At 49.9% G+C, this 18503-nt stretch overlaps 1 protein-coding gene across 1 annotated transcript in view; it reads left to right on the forward strand.

Annotated features, from left to right (window-relative positions):
• Window positions 1-1987: 1987 nt before the first annotated feature.
• Window positions 1988-18503, forward strand: part of LOC138520611 (uncharacterized) — an 88516-nt gene continuing 72000 nt past the window's right edge. Inside the window, exon 1 of the mRNA XM_069632934.1 lies at window positions 1988-2162. The gene's annotated coding sequence lies outside the window, so the exon portion shown is untranslated. The remainder of the gene's footprint in view (window positions 2163-18503) is intronic.

The raw sequence follows: 18503 nt of genomic DNA on the forward strand, positions 1-18503 counted from the left end.
GCTCAGTTTCCTTTGTAATCCGATTGGAGTTCTGTCTAAGACAATGAGATCGTCAGCATATAGTAGATAAGACATCTCATGTTTTCCCAATTTTGGTGGAAACGAGCGTGCTGAGTTAAGTTAAAAGTCATTGATGTAAAAGTTTAAAAGTATTGAGGCAAAAGGGCAGCCTTGTTTCAGACCCGTGTTGGTCTCTATTAAATTCGATAATGGCCCATCAGTTGTCAACTTCACTCTGATTGAGGTGTTTGAATAAAACTGATAGATTAAAAAGATGATATCCAATGGACACTTAGCTTTAAAATGTTTAGACCATAAAATTTGTCTTGAAACCGAGTCAAAGGCTTGCTTAAAATCGACAAGCGCTGCAAAGGTTGGATAGTTAGCTTGAATTGCTTGTTGTTTTAAAATTGCTCAAATTAAAAGATTCAAAGTTGTTCCAACCCCTGGAACAATTCCTGAATGATTTTTGTCCATTAACTGATTTTGGGTAAGCCATTTTGTAAAATCATGTAAAATCAGTCTCGCGAAAATTTTACCAGGCATCAAGCAAGACTATAGGTCTGTAGTTGTCAGGATTAGAACAATCTCCTTTTTTAAATTTGGGTATCACTATAGCTTGCTGCCAAGATGGTGAGATTTTGGCAGTGTTTAGTACTCGTAGAAAAATGGTTTCTAGTACCACTGCCCAAGATTCAGGATTGGATTTTAGAATTGCATTGGTTAGTTTGTCAGGTCCTGGAGCTCTTGACGAGCTTCGTTTTTTGATTATCAGCTCGATGTCGAGTTTATCAGAGTTGTTTTAAGTCAGGCAAAAATGACAAAAATTAATTTGATGATGGGTAAGGTTTTAGCAAGAGTGATTGAAAGTGAGAGGTCCAAGATGCCTCTGATATCCTGTTCAGAATGACCAATTGGTGTGCATTAGAAGGCAATTTATTGATTCGTTTCCAAATTTCGCCAGAGGATTTCGACATAATAGCTTTTAACATCAACTCAGCACGTCCTTGTTTGTAAGTTGATAGTATGTGTTTGATCTTGTTTCCTTAACTTGTCTTAAACTGGGTCTTTAAACTTTTGGAGAACCTAACAGATGGAGATCTGAGTGCAGATTTAAGATCTTGCTTGAGATTGTAGATAGCATGGATTTTGGTGTACTTGTGTACGATTTTCGAGGAATTTAAAGGAGAAGATTCCTGTATTGATATCATGATGCAGTCATTGTAGAATGTTTGCGAGGAACAGGATGTTTGGGATTTTTTCCACTTTCAGTCTCTGATGTAATTTGTTGATTTGACTAGGAAACCATCTAATACGATTGCCAGCATTATTAATTTCACGTTTGTAGGAGAACTCAGATGGCTTGACAAATGAGTGAGGAAGCCAACTAACTTGCAATCTATTATGGTCACTCAGTGTGGTGGGTAGAACCTCAAAGGAGGCCATTAGCTTGTTTGAATCAGAATTAATATACACATAATCTAAAATGGATTGGCTCGAGTTCCGGAGTGGATCCGTTGAGCATGGTGAATTTTCTCGAGCTCATCAAACGTATCCATTTTGATGCTCTCGAATCCGGACAATTTTTAGAAGAAAAGAGGGTATTCATATTGAAATCACCTGCTAATATTGTAGTTTTGACTTCAGGTTGAAGTAAAATTTTGTTTAGAACATTCTCAATTTTATCTAAGAATTGTAATTCCGAGGATGAAGCAGGGTTCCAATAAATATTTATAATAATACTGGTCGGAAAAAGGGGGTGGTTAGAATTGGTTGTGGACAATTTAGTCACTTGAATGCCTGGGTCTGGAGATAACCAACCTGAAGTGCCAGTTGTGAGTCATTGCGTTGAGCTGTTTCCATACTTACCTGTCAGAGAGAAAACACCGTCGTGGGCGGGGTATAAAAGAGAGCACTGCAGGGTTGCGGACGCACTTCAACGCTGATTGGACGGCGGCTGGCAGGCTGATTGAGCTGATTGGCCAGCTCATATTTAGGTGCTGAAGCCTTTATAAAGGGCTCCCGGGAGCCAGAACTAGATCACAGCGCACCCTCCACCCCGAGCGGGCATCGCTGCTGGAACACGGACCCCCGGCAGGGATCCGGCTCATCCTCCCCAGGGCATGCACTGAACTGCAACTAGAGCGCCGCGACGCCCCCAGGTGAGTGCAGGCGCCCAACTCGCCCTGCAGCTTCAGATTCATTTCCTTTACATTCCATATTCCTAATTCCCCCAGCGACCCTCCTCTAGCTGCTTGCACACTGTCCGTAGTCGCCCGGCAGTGCGCCTCGCGTTCCTGCACTGGGCATCCAGGCGCTAGCCCAGCCGGGCTGCCGCTGTCCCGTTACATGAAGCGCGCCGCTCAGTCCCTCGCCCTGACTGCCACTGCCAGGGTGCTGGCCCAGTGCTCCAGTGAGTGCTGCCGCGTGCTGCCCTACTGCCAGGCTGCTGGAGTGGGTTCTGCTGCGTGCTGACCCGCTGCCAGGGTGCTGGGGTGGGTGCTGCGGCGTGCTGCCCCACTGCCAGGGTGCTGGGGTGCGTGCTGCTGCCCCATTGCCAGGATGCTGCCCCATTGCCAGGGAGCTGCGGTGTGTGCTGCTGCCCCAATGCCAGGATGCTGCCCCATTGCCAGGGTGCTGGAGTGGGTGCTGCTGCGTGCTGGCCCGCTACCAGGGTGCTGGGGTGGGTGCTGCAGCGTGCTGCCCCATTGCCAGGGTGCTGCCCCATTGCCAGGGCGCCGCGGCATCTGTTCAAGTGCAGGCACTTGCTCTGCAAACTTTCCAAGCGGGCGCGTTACATGTTCTCAAGCTCGTGCGATCACTTCGGCATTGTGGTGCCGCTCCCCCAGGGACGTGCTCCTGTGCTCGGCCACACCTGCACCGATTGCTGCACCCCCATGCTCTACTCCTGCCCCTACACAAACTGCGATGCCCGTTCACCCGCTGTGTTGCCCACTGCGACATCGATCTCTGATACTGATCCATATTGGCCCCTTTCCGATTACACACCAGGGTTCAAAAGGACCTAAAAACACAATTTGAAGAGTTGGACCTCCCTGCAGCGGCCAGAGGGTCCAGATACGGTCACATGGAGCCATCTATATAATGTTCAATAGCTCCTTCTTAGCTCTCCTGCAGCTGCAGACTGGAGGGCAGAGCAATGCCTTCTTTTTTCACCCTAAATACCCCCCCCCGCCAACTTCCTAGATTTCTTTGCGGGAGGGGTGGGGGCGTGATCTTGCTTATTATTTTCCTAATTGCATGCAGAATGGACCTGGGACATGCCTCGTGGCGAGATGTGCAGACATTGCCAGGGCGCTTTCTACTCAATGTAGTGCCAGTACTAGATAATAGTAAATGTTCAGAACCCCCCAAACACCCCCGCCCCCCAGTTTTGCACGGCGCATCGCGGCACATTCAACTTCTCGGGTGCAGTATAGACGTAAACGCGCAGGTATTCTATTCAGTGTAAACGGAGACGCAAGCGTGCAACCTATTTCTAAGAGGCCCCCATTTCTGACAAGAAGAAAAATGAGGGGTGGAGTTCTGCCCAGGGTCACACAAACACACTGAGGGCGGAGTGCTGCCCAGGGTCACACAAACACACTGAGGGCGGAGTGCTGCCCAGGGTCAATCAAACGCACTGAGGGTGGAGTGCTGCCCAGGGTCACACAAACACACAGAGGCTGGAGTGCTGCCCAGGGTCACACAAACGCACTGAGGGTGGAGTGCTGCCCAGGGTCACACAAACACACTGAGGGTGGAGTGCTGCCCAGGGGCACACAAACACACTGAGGGTGGAGTGCTGCCCAGGGTCACACAAACACACTGAGGGTGGAGTGCTGCCCAGGGTCACACAAACACACTGAGGGCGGAGTGCTGCCCAGGGTCACACAAACACACTGAGGGCGGAGTGCTGCCCAGGGTCACACAAACACACTGAGGGCGGAGTGCTGCCCAGGGTCACACAAACACACTGAGGGCGGAGTGCTGCCCAGGGTCACACAAACACACTGAGGGCGGAGTGCTGCCCAGGGTCACACAAACACACTGAGGGCGGAGTGCTGCCCAGGGTCACACAAACACACAGAGGCTAGAGTGCTGCCCGGGGTCACACAAACGCACTGAGGCTGGAGTGCTGCCCGGGGTCACACAAACGCACTGAGGGTGGAGTGCTGCCCAGGGTCACACAAACACACTGAGGGCGGAGTTCTGCCCAGGGTCACACAAACACACTGAGGGTGGAGTGCTGCCCAGGGTCACACAAACACACTGATGATGTTCAGGGGTATCCTCTTTCCAGAACAAACTGAATGTGTCCCAATGCACCATGCAAAACTAGAGCTGGTCTTTTGGATGTTCTAAGTGGTACCACAATGAGCAGATTTCATTAAAGTGCATTAACTGTACTCGGGTCAAATGTCACACAAATCAATTTAATAAAGGAAACCAACAATAGACATAGGAGGAAAGCAGTTGGTTAGAACAATTGGCAGAATACTGGCCCCTACCACTAGACACAGTTCTGTGTGGAGATCACCCACCCACCTGTAAAGTAAAGATATATCACAAGCCCAGTCCATATATTGTTCAATTAGTCTTATTCCCTTCTACAATGTTTCTACCACTGCAATGTACCTGGAATTGCAGAGTTCGGCGACGGATCCTTCTTGAGCAGCTCCCTTTAAAGCAGGAGCCACGGATCGTCGAGATCCCTCAAAGAAAGTGAACTCGGCATTGAGGCAGCAGCGTCAGTCCTGGCAGTGCTTTTTGATGATAGGTCGAAGACGTCCTGCAAGGAAGATGCGTGCAGGGCACCTCAATGTCGATAGTTCAGGACCGTAAAGAGTTTGAAGAACTGTGGCCCAGCAAGGGCATCGAGTCGTCCGGCATCTCTACGGTCTTTGGGTGGCGAGAAACCCACTGGTGCATGCTCCTCGGTGCGTCGACGGCCTGGCCTTCTCCGGTGGGATAAAGCGGTCGGCTATGAGAACGAGCATGTCCGGGAATCAAAATGTCTTAATCAAGGAATCGTTGCAGCTCCGGTCGTCAATGGCACGGCATCAGGCGGTCCCTGCTTCTGGGCAACACGGCTTCAACGGGCCTCCAGCATTTATATAGCAAACCTGCAAACCCTGGTTGACGAAGGTGGACGGAATGTCTGGTGCTTATCTTCGTTCTCCTCGGCGGTCCCCATCTCCGGTCGGCAGCCTGTCGAGGGTCTGATATCCAGGGAGCTTCGGCGAAGGTTAGCAATGCTCGATGGTCCCTCGGAGCACGGGAAGAGTGCGCTTAACCAGATCCTCTCTTGGATCAGTCTCGATGTCACGGCAGCTTTCAGATTGCAGTGAAGGTAACAGCAGTCAACCTTCTTCGGGTTCGGCTTCGAAATTCAGCTTCAGTTTCTACTTCAGCTCCTGAGCTAATTCTAGCAGTGAGAGGCCCCCAGATATACCAGTTGATCTCCCATTCATTCTGCTGGGTCACACTCAGGCAACCAATCACTCAGAAGGGCATTCAGCAGTCAGTCAGCCAATCAGGCGTACAGTGCATTCAGGCCACCCTCCTCCCTCTCAGACACTCACAACAAGAAATGTGGATTGGGACAAGTTCTCAGCCATTCAACACTACACACTGCATTCATACCAGTTTCGGGCAGGGCTGTCTCAGTCATTGTGTTTCATACTGCAAACCAGACATCCACAACAAGTGCATATTGATCACACACTCCATTCACTCAGGTCGCACAACATACAGTCACTGGGAAGGCTCCAGCCAGTCTGGCCTGGACTTCACTACAATACCATATATGTAACTTCCACCCAACAGCCAGTAGGGGGGGAAGGGACAGAGACGGGGCTTCCCAGGTCTTTGGGAAAACAGGGTAACCGGTAACAGGCAATAGAAAGCAAGTAGTTTGGGAGTGGCGCGCATGCCCAGTGCGGGGAGGGGGCACATTTTGGTGTTTCGCCCTGGGCACCAAATGGACTAGAAACTGCCCTACCCCTGACATACCCCCATCATTTCAATTGCCTACAAATGTATGCATAAGAGTGCGGGTGCTAACGACAAAGGCTTTACATTATTAATTGCTGAGCCTTTGTTAAAAGTTCAGCCCCAGCACTGTTTACTGTGTGTGTGTCGGGCCCTCTGCTACCACGGCTCTGCACTTCAGCCAGCTCAACTCAACATCGCCCAAAAATGTTAGGGGGGCTAAAGCCACGTCTCCTCAATGGCCGTTGTGCCACCGTCTCACGTTTTAGTTGTACGTATGCATGTGTGTTGTGTGCACACAGGGCATGTCAATGGAGGTGCGAGTGAGTGTGTGCAGGGATAGCCGTGTTGACTGTGTCTGTGAAAGAATGATAAACAATACATTATTTGTTTGTATGTTGTCAGTGGAATGAACTTTGTCAATGTTATGTTCTGTAACTGGGCGAAGATGTCTGGGGGCTGTTAGGGAGAATTCTCAGAAATGTGCGAATTCCTCTCTACCTTAGAGACCCCCAGCTCTTTTGCTTGTCTCTAGGACTTTCTCATTTTTACTTGGAGTTAGTGAGACCCTTTTTTCCCACTCTCTCATGTATTTCTTTTTTAAACTGTTTTTATTAATTTAAAAAAATGTAACATTGTATACAACATTTCACCCCCCCCTTGTCCCTTACCCCCTCCTCTCCGGAAAAGTTTAGTCCATTCTCTGTCTTTCAGGAATTTGCTGATTCACTTAGCTACTTCAGTTGAAGAGGTCCAGTGTCCTTATTTTATGTGGGCACCATTGTTCATTGTAGTCCGACTGGAGGTACCCCAGAGCTATACCCCAGTCTGTTCTGAACTTTTGATGTTCCCCCTGGATAGAGTAAGTTATTCACTCCATGGCTAGGTATGACCATACTCTTCTCGTCCAATCCACTGTGAGTGGGAGGCTATTTCCATCCATGCCCCTATCAGTAGAACCATAAAGTTTCTTTTCTGTGTCACGTTCCACTGTTTGTCCCTGTTGTCCCAGAGGCCCCCCAGCCACACTTGTTCCCCTCAGCCCTTCGCCTCTGGGAACATTCCCTGCTCTCCCCAGAAAGTACTTGGGCTCGGGCAGTCCCACCAGACATGTCGCCAGTCTCCTCGACCTCCACATACCCTCCAGCATCTATCTGGGGTAGTGCCATACATTGCGTGTAGTCGTTCTGGCGTGTAGGGCCATTGCATTATCATTTTCATCCACTTTTCCCTTGTTTGAATGGCTTTAGTGAGCTTCGGTATTCTGCCCCATATAAATTCCCACCTGTCCATGGGGAGTGAGGTTTTAAGTGTTTTCTCCCATCTTTTTATGTATTGCCACTTTACAGTTTCTTCTTGTGCGTTTAGGTATCTATATGTATTGGAGACAAACTTGCGATTACCTGTGAGTCATTCTGTATGTTTCAAACGGGGTTAGAGCTCTAGTCGCCGCGCTTTGTATGCGCTGCGTACTCAACCAATGGTGTATTTGTTCATATTTGTATCTGTCTCTGGGGGACAGACTAAACGATGTCTCGCATTTCGCAACTGATTTGATCTGCTGGTCTTGAAACATATCTCCTACCATTTTACACCCCGCCTCTTCCTGTTTCCGAAATGCCCCCTTTTCCATTCCTGGGGGGAATTCCGGGTTTTTAAATAGTGGCATAAAAGGGGCTGGTTCCTTTGTTAGGGTCCCTTTCTGTGTGGCTTTGTACCATAGACTCATGGTCGATTTCATTATTTCACTTATATGGACATTGGGGTGTTTGTGTTGTTTGCTGATCCATAGGAAGTGTCTGGGGGATGTTGTCGCCACCGCCCTATCCTGTGCTTCTCAAATTTTTGTCAGTAGGGGTTCTAGGTATAATTAATGCATTTAGTAGTGGGGATAGTGGGCATCCTTGCTTGGTGCCTCTCTCTATTTGTAATATATCGGATAGCCCCCCCGCCATTCACTGCAAGCCTTATCGTCGGGGATTTGTAGTTAGCGCGGACCATATCTATGAAAGCTTTGCCCATGCCCATTTACTTCAGTATTAAGAAGAGGAACGACCACTCCACCCGGTCAAACGCTTTCTCTGCGTCTATGGCGACCATGGCTGCGGGGAATTGAGTGACCCAATTTTTTCCACTAAATGTAAGACCCTTCTAACGTTATCATGTGTTTGTCTGTTTGGGACAAACCCTGATTGATCTAAATGGATGAGCTTCAGGAGGAGTTGTGCCAGCTTTGTGGCTAGTATCTTGGAGTATAATTTTGCGGCCAGGTTGATTAGTGCTATCGGGCGGTACACGCTTGGGAGTTGTTCATCCTTCCCCTTTTTGTGGAATACCAATACTTTTGCTTCATTCATGGTTTGGGTGACGTTCCCCCTCTCTTTAAATGAGTTGAAGAGGTCTGTGAGGACGGGGGCAAGAATATCTTTATATGTCTTATAGAACAGAGCAGTGTGCCCATCTGGGCCTGGGGCTTTATTTTTGGGGAGGTCCTGAATTGCTTTGTTTACCTCTTCTAATGAGATGTCCCTGTCCAGGTGACATTTTTCTTCCTCTGAAATTAATGGGAGGGTAACCTCTTCTAGATGTGCCTTCTGCCGTTCCATCCCCGGACGGTCCGAGGAGCACAGCTCCTGGTAGAAGCGTTTGAATATATAACGTTTTTATCTGTCCCATGTCGTCTTTGAGGGCCTCTATTGTCTGGGACTGCTCCTTCCCTTTCAGTTGTCTAGCTAAGAGTTTGTCGGCCTTGTTAGCTTTCACATAGTACCAATGCTTGGTGTAAAGGAGGTCCCTCTCCGCCTTTTTAGTGTTTCCAGCGGCCCTTGGACGTGTCTTAGGGTTTTTTGGAGTTTCCTAGTTGGTGTTTGTATGACCTTGGCTTGGATCGCCCTAATGTTTGCCTCCAATTCTGCTTCCCATTGACGGATCTGTTTCTCCCTCTGTGATTTATGAGCTATGAGATGTCCCCTTGTGACCGCCTTCAGGGCCTCCCAGAGAGTTCCTGGTGTCTATGTAGTCTGTAATGTGCTCTCTGAGAGTCTGTCCCATGACCTGATCTCTTGACAATGTCTTCTGGAAGGTGCCAGCCCTATAGTCTTGCGTGTTTTTGACCAATGGAGGGAGGCCCAGACTGGGGCGTGATCAGAGAGAGTTGTTGTGCCCATCTCAGCCTGCTGTATTTTCCCTAGGAGCCCCACAGTGGCCCAAAGATAATCTATTCTTGAGCCCGTGTTGTGTACGTGCGAGAAATAAGTAAATCCTGTCTGGTTGCCCTGGCTCTATCCACTTGCACCTCAGATAGAGGCGGAGGGTTCAGGAAAGGGGTGGGGCCCTTGATTAGTCCTCCGGCTCTATCCACTTGCACCTCTCAGATAGAGGCGGAGGGTTCAGGAAAGGGGTGGGAACCTTGATTAGTCCTCCGGCTCTATCCACGTGCACCTCAGATAGAGGCGGAGGGTTCAGGAAAGGGGTGGGAACCTTGATTAGTCCTCCGGCTCTATCCACGTGCACCTCAGATAGAGGTGGAGGGTTCAGGAAAGGGGTGGGGCCCTTGATTAGTCCTCTGGCTCTCGGAGAGGATGCTAGAGAGCTGACCAAAATGGCCACTCATCTGAGCTCCCGTGTGGCTCTTGATAAATCCTGGCTAATCGAGACTGATCCGGTGGGTATTAGACCCAAAAACTTGCATCAAATCTGACAAGAGAAGCATAAGACCGTTCACCCCAAAATCACAAAGTTTGGAGAACCAGGAGCAGAGAAACGGCCCATTGGGCAGCCAGACCAGAAACGAAAAGGACGCACTGGCCTGCAAACACTCCGCCGCCGCCCAAAACCTCTCAGTGAAAACAAGCCCAGGGATCGAGCAAAGAACTGGAGGCACGTCCGGAGGACTATTCAGAGACACCAGTCAAGACGCATAACACCAGCCCCCCACAAGAAGTCCTCCAACTACACGTCAGTGCTGGGAGGGCGCAAGAACGAGTCCCAGCCCCGCCGCCATAGCACGCACAACAGGGACGCCAGCCGGCACGCCAGACCAGGTTCTGAGGCACCCAGTGTGAAAAATCCTGATAAAGGAAAACAAGCGGGGGGGCCCCGGCGGGACATCGGAACCACGGCTGCCGAAAGACACCCACCTGGGCTGCTAGCAAAGCCGTAGACGCCTGCGGAGGGGCCCCGGCAAGCACTCGGCCAGTGAGCGGGCACAAGGTAAGCTGCTCGCTGGGGCAGAGATGAGCAGCATCTCACCCTACATAACCCAAAACACAGCCCGTTGGGGGAGAGGGCTGAAGAGGCGCTCCACCAGCGCTCCGGAGACCAGGCCAACAGCGGACAAAACGTGACAACGAGAACTCTCCACCCAACAGTATATATCGCCGATGACGGGAGACACCTGCTGCGGGCCACGGCGCTCCTCGCCGACAGCTACTACCAGAGGCTGGAACATCTTCCCCGACATCCATAGCAGACTGAGAGCTGGTCCCAACGGCGAGGCACCGAAAAGGACCATCACAGACCTAAGGTACGGAGGCCCGGGGGGTGCATACCCATTGCTGTGACATATCAAGCTGGGATTAGACTGTGCTGAGAACCCCAGCGACACCCAGAGAGCGAATCCTGGTCCTGACACTCAGCCACACCCCGGTAATAAATACACTGATACTTCTCAGCGGGAGCACAGGGAGTGAGACCATAATTGCCAATAGCAAGCCCCATCAACGCCCGAAACCAAGCGCTATATCAGCAAGACCAACACGTTGCATAAAGCAAACACCCCTGGGGTTGTGCATAAGGCAGTTCAATCCATCTAAGACCCAGCGATCATAAGACCCCCCACCCCCCGGCCACACGAACTCGAGCGCAGTGGACAACGCCCTAATACTCCTAAGCATATCCCATCAGTGCGAGAGGCAGAATCACAATCCCAGGACCAGTGCAGAACAGGCGCGCCCCACTTGCCTCTCACCACCACACACATAAGGAGACAAAGCGAACACAACGGATCAACATTGCCTTGCGTCAGCAGCTCAGCCTCTACAGCCAACATCTTCAGATTTCCCCCCTAATTTGCCCGACCACAATATGGGAAAAACAGATAAACTACAACGCAAGCTGAACTTTGAAGCTGGTACTACATCCAAAGCAGGCCGGGGTCTCCATCACAAGAGACACCGCACGAAGATGACCCCCCCCCAACCCCAAGTCCCTAGACATCAGAGAAATTCTCCTTGAACTAAAAGCAGGGATTGGAGGCCTTGACAGCGAAATTGATGGCCTCTCCTCCAAGGTGGATCAACTACATCGGCTGGACAAGCATGCTGACCGTCTAGACAATGTAGAACAACGAGTATCCGACTTGGACGACAACACAACGTCCCGGGCAACAAGAGTAACAACCTTGGAAACACAAATGAAAGCAGTACACGCAAAGAACAAAGACCTCGAAGGGCGCTCTAGGAGAAACAACGTGAGAAATGTAGGGGTCAGGGAACAACAGCAACAAACAAAAATGGAAGACTATATCAAAACAATGTGTACAGAACTCTTTGGGTTCAGAAGACTGTTCGTCATTGAAAGGGCACACAGGATCCCATCCACGAGACCGATCCCAGGAGCCCCACCCCGCCCAATCATCGCAAAACTACTTAACTATAAAGATCGCGACGCGATTCTGAGACTTGCAAGAGAGAAAGGCGACCTGCACTACGACGGTGACTCAATCCACTTCTACCCAGACTTCTCCCCAACTGTCCAAGCACAAAGAAGATCCTTTGAGTGTAAAACAAAGACTATGCGATAATCAGATACCCTACTCAATGCTCTTTTCTGCTAGACTTCGAATTCAACACGAATGGAAAATTAAATTCTTTCAATTGCCCGAAGAAACCAATGCATATCTGGACCGAGCTGGATGTGGGCCTCCCAACAATAACCCACGGCTACCACAGAGGGATAGAGCACGGAGAAACCCGCCGTAACATGGCACCCGAATCCAACCAAGATGACGAATATCGCAACAGACCCATCGGAATCAACACAAAAAAGAGAAGAGAGCCACAGGACTTGGGAAGCTCCCAATGCCCCTTGCACGGCACAGTTACAGTTCACAGGGTGGGAGCTAATGGGGAGGGCGCAGGAGAAAAAGCAATTTGGGGGTTGCTCGCGAGAAAGGGAGGGGGGAGAACAGGCAAGTTGGGGGACGCCGAGTTTAAGAATGTACAGAAGGTAACACATGCAACGAACCAAAACAAGACATCTCGAGCCCTCACCCCCCTCACCCCCCGCGCTGGAACGCACCAAGCCAAGACCCGGATATCCAACAATCAACCACAAGCCGACAAATATGGAGCCTTGAAAACAGCTCACCCGAAGGCACAGTAGCACTCAAATACCCAGCTGAAACACTGAGAAAAAAACGTACCTGTTCAACTTAACAACATGGAATATTAAAGGCGGCAACCAGTCCACCAAGACCAGGAAGATAACACAGTACCTCCGCCGACACAAAACTGATATAGCCCTTATCCAAGAAACACATTTACACCCTTCCTCCGAAAACATGTGGGCTAAGGAATGGGGCTGCCACAGGTACTTTGCATCCTTCTCCTCATACGTAAGAGGAGTCGCCATCCTAATAAACAAAACGACCAACTTCAAATTAATAAAAACTCGACGGAGAAGAGATTATATTCATAAACTCCTATGGCCCAAACACGGACGGACCCAATCATTTCAACTGGATAATGTCCCATTTAGAATCAAACAAGAAAGTCAAAATCATTTGGGGAGGAGACCTCAACACACCGCTAGATCTGTGCAAGGATAAATCCCACAACACAACAACTCCCCCCTCAAAAGCAAGTCTGCAAATCACCGAGATATGTTAGGCATACGACCTCAAAGACATCTGGAGAAGCAAACACAGGGAATCCCAAGAATATACCTACTACTCCTGGGTCCATAAAACCAGCTTGAGACTAGACTACCTTCTCGTGTCCTCCGACAGCCAATATCAATGGGGCGAATGCCACATCCTTCCCAGGTCGCTATCAGACCATTCAGCAGTTACCCTTGAGTGTATCACGTCTCAAGAAGATCCCAAAAGACCGCACTGGAGATTTAAACCCGGAGCCCTCCGGGACCAAGTGTCCGCTGAGGCACTACAAGTCAAAATCACATCCTTCATAGAAATTAACCAGGGCTCCGTGGCCTCAGCAGGCACGCTATCGAAAACGTTTAGATGCTATGTCAGAGTAGTCTGCCTAGCAAAAGAAAATGGGATACTCAAACTGATAAGAAGGGAACTGATTGCTAGCGAGACCAGGCTAAAAGATTTGGAACACACGCTTTCTTCCGCTAATGATCTTCGAACTCTAGCAATGCTTAAACAAGAACTAGGGACCTTTCAAACCACGGCAGAAAGGGAAATAAAATGTCTTACAAGACATCATAAGGTCCGACAATACGGCGAGGGACAAAAACCTGGGGCACTCCTAGCAAGACTTATAGCGACGGAGAGGAAACCCACGACGATAGAATCAGTCCTCAACCATACAGGAAACCCCTTCTACACCGAAGAAGAAATATTGGAGACCTTTCGCAAGTTCTACCAAGATCTTTGAGTCGCATTATACTGCCGACCCCATAGAACTAGCACAATACCTGGACACAATAGAGCTGTACTGGACGAATGCTGAACTTCGAGAATCTCTTAACCAGCTCATCAATAATGAAGACATTTCCAAAGTGATTAAGGAGCTACCAAACACAAAAGCACCCGGCCCAGACAGGCTAACGGGTGAATTCTATAAAGCCTATGCAGACCTCCTGGCACCACTACTGCTTCAAGTCTACGAAGAGGCCCTGATTAATGGACAACTACCGCCAACACTCTACATGGCCAACATTATCCTCCTTCTTAAACCCGGCAAACCCAAAGAAGACTGTGCCTCCTATAGACCCATATCATTAATAAATCTAGACGACAAAATGTTTGCTAAAATTCTTACCAAGAGACTATTCCCCCTAATGCCAGCTTTAGTGCTGGCTGATCAAGCAGGTTTCGTGTCAGGCAGGAATATCTCGTTTGGCATCAGAAGAATGTTTGGCTTGATGGAAGCTCTTGACCCAGAAAACCAGGCAGTAGTAGTACTATTAGATGCAGAAAAGGCATTCGACTCAGTTGAATGGCCCTTCATCTATTCAGTCTTAAAACGTATGGGCCTCGGCAAACGCTTTATACACTTGATTGCTCGACTGTACAAAAAACCCACTTCTTACATAACAATAGGCAACAGATGCTCAACCGAAATAAATTTACGACGAGGAACGAGACAAGGCTGCCCCCTGTCAGCATTACTATTTGCCTTGGTTATGGAACCCCTGGCCTCTGATCTAAGACTCTGCCACCTACATCGCGGACTCTCCCTAGGTACGCACAGGATGATAGTTTCCATTTACGCAGATGATATTGCACTATTTTTGCAAGATCCCGCTGAAAACCTAAACCCAGTGATACACACAATACTGAAATTCGGCAATTTCTCAGGACTAAAAATGAATAACTCAAAATCGATAATATTCCCACTGACGGCAACCACCAAGGAATTCACTAATGACTATGGCTTCAAATGGCAGCACTCAAAAGTTAGATACCTGGGGATCTTTATGTCCAGATCCTGCCGTGATATTATGCAAGATCATTGTGAATCTGCATTAGTGACCATTCAAAACAAAGTCAACAGATGGAAAACACTCCCACTCACACTTTGGGGCAGAGTAGCCCTGGTTAAAATGGTCATCCTTCCTTCCAAAACTACTCTCTCTTCTCAAACATCCCACTAATCCTAACACAGAAGTTCATACAACGTATCAGAAGCGTGATCCATGACCTGGTGTGGGCAGGCAAAATTGCAAGAGTGGCATACACTAAGCTGACACTCTCGGTGGCACAAGGAGGACTAGCTCTCCCAGATATAGAGCACTACTACTGGGCTGCCCAAGCCCAATTCCTCAGCCATTGGTATGCTAGTCATTTTATTAGAACTCATGTCCAGATAGAGAGAGCTCTGGCAACACCTCACCTGCTCCGAGCCGTGATCTTTGGCGAAACACAACCACCCAGAACACAGATGAATATCGTTCACACAATGTATTCAATCTGGAAATAGATGGCAAAGAGCAGAATCCAAAACAGATATTCCCCCCCTCCTTCCGGCGAAATTTATTCCGGGACTACTGCTCACCACAGAAAAGATTTTCCTCCAATGGACAGAAAAACTACAAATAAAATCCCTTGGAGATCTGTTCCCAAACGGCACATTTTTGTCACCCCAACAAGCTCGGGAAAGGGGAAGCAACAATGCACTAGACACATTAATCTATTTCAGACTACGACATACCCTCTGAGCTAAAATCCCCCACGTTCCCAGACCAGCCCGCTACCTGGCCACTACTACATGCAACAATACAAGCTCAAGGAGAAGGGTGCCTGGTCGAAAACATTTACAAGTCCCTCTCGATCAGAGACTCCACCAAACTCAGGACCTAGGAGAAAATGGGAAAGAGCTCTGAATACCACGATAACTGATAAAGACTGGAATTATATTCTCTGGCTCACAAAAAAAGTGGCAATTAACACCAGATACAGGCAGATCCATTTCAATTTCCTCCACCAGGTGTACCGCACACCGGCAAAGCTTCATGCACAGAAACCATCTGAATCCGCTGCATGCAACCGGTGCGGCGAACCAGAAGCAGACTTTGTGCATCTGGTGTGGTTATGCCCCACAATTGCCAAATTCTGGAATGCAGTCCTAGAGAAAACGTCAGCAATTATCGGAACACAACTAGAGGCGGACCCACTAATGACACTGCTAGGGCTCACCAACCAGACACAGTCCGCCGACTGATGAATCTACTTCTCGTCCTGGCCCGCCGCAGAAGAAGTGCATGTAATTGTGAAAGGCCCGGCCTCCAAGCTGGCAACGCTGGCTACAAGACATCACGTACTGTCAAGACGTGGAAACCAGCTTTATTAAAACGTTGCCATTACATGCACGTCCGCCAGATATATGGGGCCCATACATAGACTATTTGCTGTCATCTAACTGGGACTCACAAGCCTCGTCTCCAGATCATAGCCAACAACAACCAATCCAAAACACAACCTGACTTCTCGAGCTCATGTAATGTAACCCGTTATTACTGGCTCCAACGCACACCAGATCTGAAGGGTTGAAAAGGATGTAAAAAAGAAAGGGGGAGGGGGGAGAGATGAGGGGTTTGTTACACTTGTGATTGCCGGTGCATGGCCCTTGTATTTAATTGTCATGGAAAATCAATAAAGAAAGTTTAAAAAAAAAAAGTCCTCTGGCTCTATCCACTTGCACCTCAGATAGAGGTGGAGGGTTCAGGAAAGGGATGGGGGCCTTGATTAGTGCCCTGGCTCTATCCACTTGCACCTCAGATAGAGGTGGAGGGCTCAGGAAAGGGATGGGGGCCTTGATTAGTGCCTGGCTCTATCCACTTGCACCTCAGGTAGAGGTGGAAGGTTCCGGAAAGTGGTGAGGCCTTTGATTAGTGCCCTGGTTCTATCCACTTGCACCTCATATAGAGGTGGGGGGGTTTGGGAAAGGGCTGGGGGCCTTGATTAGTGCCCTGGCCCTATCCACCTGCACCTCAGATAGAGGTGGAGGGATCAGGAAAGGGGTGGGGCCCTTGATTAGTGCCCTGGCTCTATCCACTTGCATCTCAGATAGAGGTGGAGGGCTCAGGAAAGGGCCAGGGACCTTGATTAGTGCCCTGGCTCTATCCACTTGCACCTCATATAGAGGTGGGGGATTTGGGAAAGGGATGGGGACCTTGATTGGTACCCTGCCTCTATCCACTTGCATCTCAGATAGAGGTGGGGCTCAGGAAAGGGCTGGGGGCGTTGATTAGTGCCCTGGCTCTATCCACTTGCATCTCAGATAGAGGTGGAGGGCTCGGGAAAGGGGCGGGGGCCTTGATTAGTGCCCTGGCTCTATCCACTTGCACCTCAGGTGGAGGGTTCAGGAAAGGGGTGGGGACCTTGATTAGTGCCCTGGCTCTATCCACTTGCACCTCAGGTAGAGGTGGAATGTTCAGGAAAGGGGTGGGGCCCTTGATTAGTGCCCTACCTCTATCCACTTGCACCTCAGGTGGAGGGTTCAGGAAAGGGGTGGGGACCTTGATTAGTGCCCTGGCTCTATCCACTTGCACCTCGGATAGAGGTGGAGGGCTCAGGAAAGGGGTGGGGACCTTGATTAGTGCCCTGGCTCTATCCACTTGCATCTCAGATAGAGGTGGAGGGCTCAGGAAAGGGGCAGGGACCTTAATTAGTGCCCTGGCTCTATCCACTTGCACCTCAGATAGAGGTGGGGGGGTTGGGAAAGGGGTGGTGTCCTTGATTAGTGCCCTGGCTCTATCCACTTGCATCTCAGATAGAGGTGGAGGGCTCAGGAAAGGGGTGGGGACCTTGATTAGTGCCCTGGCTCTATCCACTTGCATCTCAGATAGAGGTGGAGGGCTCAGGAAAGGGGCGGGGACCTTAATTAGTGCCCTGGCTCTATCCACTTGCACCTCAGATAGAGATGAGGGCTCAGGAAAGGGCTGGGGGCGTTGATTTGTGCCCTGGCTCTATCCACTTGCACCTCAGATAGAGGTGGAGGGCTCAGGAAAGGGCTGGGGGCGTTGATTAGTGCCCTGGCTCTATCCACTTGCACCTCAGATAGAGGTGGAGGGTTCAGGAAAGGGGTGGGTCCCTTGATTAGTGCCCTGGCTCTATCCACCTGCACCTCAGATAAAGGTGGAGGGTTCAGGAAAGGGCTGGGGGCGTTGATTAGTGCCCTGGCTCTATCCACCTGCACCTCAGATAGAGGTGGAGGGTTCAGGAAAGGGGCGGGGACCTTGATTAGTGCCCTGGCTCTATCCACTTGCATCTCAGATAGAGGTGGAGGGCTCAGGAAAGGGCTGGGGGCGTTGATTAGTGCCCTGGCTCTATCCACTTGCACCTCAGATAGAGGTGGAGGGCTCAGGAAAGGGGTGGGGACCTTGATTAGTGCCCTGGCTCTATCCACTTGCACCTCAGATAGAGGTGGAGGGTTCAGGAAAGGGGTGGGGCCCTTGATTAGTGCCCTGGCTCTATCCACCTGCACCTCAGATAAAGGTGGAGGGTTCAGGAAAGGGATGGGGCCCTTGATTAGTGCCCTGGCTCTATCCACTTGCACCTCAGATAGAGGTGGAGGGTTCAGGAAAGGGGTGGGGGCCTTGATTAGTGCCCTGGCTCTATCCACTTGCATCTCAGATAGAGGTGGAGGGCTCAGGAAAGGGGCGGGGACCTTGATTAGTGCCCTGGCTCTATCCACTTGCATCTCAGATAGAGGTGGAGGGTTCAGGAAAGGGCTGGGGGCCTTGATTAGTGCCCTGCCTCTATCCACTTGCACCTCAGATAGAGGTGGAGGGTTCAGGAAAGGGGCGGGAACCTT

Source organism: Ambystoma mexicanum, chromosome 13 (genome assembly GCF_040938575.1).
Source record: "Ambystoma mexicanum isolate Mex_15411 chromosome 13, UKY_AmexF1_1, whole genome shotgun sequence".
In the NCBI taxonomy this organism is placed as follows: Eukaryota; Metazoa; Chordata; class Amphibia; order Caudata; family Ambystomatidae; genus Ambystoma; species Ambystoma mexicanum.